The 2,500-nt window shown below is 40.9% G+C and overlaps 1 protein-coding gene across 1 annotated transcript in view; it reads right to left on the bottom strand.

The window, feature by feature from the left end:
• mms22l (MMS22-like, DNA repair protein) overlaps window positions 1-2,500 on the bottom strand; it is a 52,966-nt gene that overhangs the window by 18,242 nt on the left and 32,224 nt on the right. The gene's annotated exons all lie outside the window — the stretch shown is intronic.

Below are 2,500 nucleotides of genomic sequence, written 5' to 3'. Positions count from 1 at the left end.
CATCTAATATGTTAATAAGGTAGAGCATTATGTACAGACAACATATCAGTTGTTAAAGTTGAGCAGAATTATTGTTTTGAGGTAATTATGTGATCATTTAAAATTTGGCCCACGCAACAAATCTAAAAAAACTGGGACAGGGCCAAAACATGTTGTAATAGTTGGATAATTCTACAAATTACACAAGGAAGAACATTTTTAAAGGAACTATATTGACTGCCAACATGAATGCACAAATAAAATACCATCACATAGAGGCTATGGCACTCAGCGGCGAAGATTTTGAGGGACTAATTACTTATCTATTACACAGAAAGGTTGAATTATCAAAATTGCAGGCATATAAGGCCTACTTCCGTAATATAGAGTTCTGTGTAATCATTGCATGAGTTATGAGATCATGACATACTCGTGGTCAATAAGCAAACTATGACACTCCAACAATGACAGCTCTCGAAAAAATGACCATAAACACAACACTTGATTAATGCACATGATGCAGACATTAAACAGTGTTGCGTGCGGAAAAGCTCATTCTATGGACCTAGGAGACATGTGAAACTGTCCTCTGATTACAGAATGGTAAATATTAAATCCATTTTGAAAATTATGGAGTCATGCACCCTCCAGGTTATATAGAAAATGAACACTTCAGCTTGATTTAGTGGTCAGTCTGAAAGACAGCATATATGATGGTAAGGGGGTGCAGAGGTGACTTGGTTAGGGTCTTCTTACTCATGTAGAGCATTAAAATGAATGTTGAATGATACATACAGACTTTAAACAGCAAACATAGCTACCAAGGCATTATATTTTGGAGCACCGCCTTTAGATATTGCCCCATAAAGGTGGCAAATTTCAATCTCTACTATGTTCCAACAGTTGGTCCATCATTAGAGTAAACAGGTCACAAAATTGTTTTCTTGCAGTCAGGATATGCCACATATTAAGCATAACAAAAAGGTAAACAAGTTGAAGAACACACCTATCAGTTGAGCTGCTGAAATCATGTCTCGCACATCAAAATATCTAATTTTTGAATAAAATTATGCCATCAGTCAAAGTATCTAACTGTTCAGTCTCATCCCTTGTGTTGTGTTTAGTCTTATCCAATATAAAAAGCATTTCATTGGCCCTGTCCCAACTTTTTTGGGATTTGTTGCAAGGGTGAAATTTTAAATGATCACATAATTACCTCAAAAAAAAAATTCTGCTTGACTTTAACAACTGATATGTTGTCTGTGCATAATGTTCTACCTTGTTAACATATTGAATGTTTTGAAAATGCCAGCATTTTGATTTTATTCACAAATTACCTAGTGTCCCAACTTTTTTGGAATCCGCTTTGTATAATATCTATAATATCAAAGGATGACACAGTACAAAGTCAGCTGATATTATACATCCAAATGCAGTTCTGTGTAGTACATGTGAGATTCACATACCCTCATATGTTCTTATAATCCTGCCTATTTCCCCATATCATCCCTCTCCTCCTCTCCCCTTCATCCATCATTCTGCTCTCTTCACTCTGTCTTTCTAGCCTTCTCTCCCCCTGCTCCTGTTTCATATCCATCCTGTGTTCTGCTTTTCTTCAGCATCACCCCCTTCCTTCGTTTACTCATCTCACCATCACTTCACCCACTACACTACACACCCCTTTCTTCTTTTCATCCCTCCTTCTCTCTTCCTTTACCTCCCTGAAGGGACTCATGTGTGTGTGTGTGTGTGTGTGTGTGTGTGTGTGTGTGTGTGTGTGTGTGTGTGTGTGTGTGTGTGTGTGTGTGTGTGCGTGTGTGCGGCAGGAGGATCTGAGGCAGAGGAATGGAGGGAGAGAAGTGGAGAGAGGAGGTAAGAGAGGGGAGTGAAAAGGACACGATAAGCAGTGGTGAGGTGTGTTTGTGTGTGAGTTTGTGTGTGTGTGTGTGTGTGTGTGGTGTTTCTGTGTGTGTGTGTGTGTGTGTGTGTGTGTGTGTGTGTGTGTGTGTGTGTGTGTGTGTGTGTGTGTGTGTGTGTGTGTGTGTGTGTGTGTGTGTGTGTGGTTATAAGAGAAGAAGAGAAGAGAAGATGTGAAGACAGGAGTGCAAAAGGAAGACAAGGGGAAACCCAGGAGGGAAGACAAGTGTGGAGGGCTGTGAAAGACAGAGGGAAGAGCAATACAGGAGAGGAGAAGAGAAAAGCAGGAAAGACAGGATTGAAGAAGAAGAGAAAGGAAGAGAGTGAAAGGGGTGGAGGACTGGAAAGATAAGAGGGAAGAGAAGGGAGGAGGGAAATAAGAAAAGAAGGAGAGGAGTGAATGCACAGCAGGAGAGATGGGCTCAAAAGGCAGGAGATGAGAAGAGGAGTAGAGCAGAGAGGAAGGGAACACAAGAGTGGAGAGATCGAGAGAAGCATGGAGCTAAAGGGAGGAGAGGAGAATGAGATGAGAGGAGGAAGACGAGAGCAGTGTAGACGGAGGTAAAGTGTGAAGCAACAAGGAGAGAGAGGAGAGGAGTAAAGA

Source organism: Engraulis encrasicolus, chromosome 5 (genome assembly GCF_034702125.1).
Source record: "Engraulis encrasicolus isolate BLACKSEA-1 chromosome 5, IST_EnEncr_1.0, whole genome shotgun sequence".
In the NCBI taxonomy this organism is placed as follows: Eukaryota; Metazoa; Chordata; class Actinopteri; order Clupeiformes; family Engraulidae; genus Engraulis; species Engraulis encrasicolus.
The sequence above is the reverse complement of the archived record's forward strand: the minus strand, read 5'-3'. Positions and strand labels throughout refer to the sequence as shown.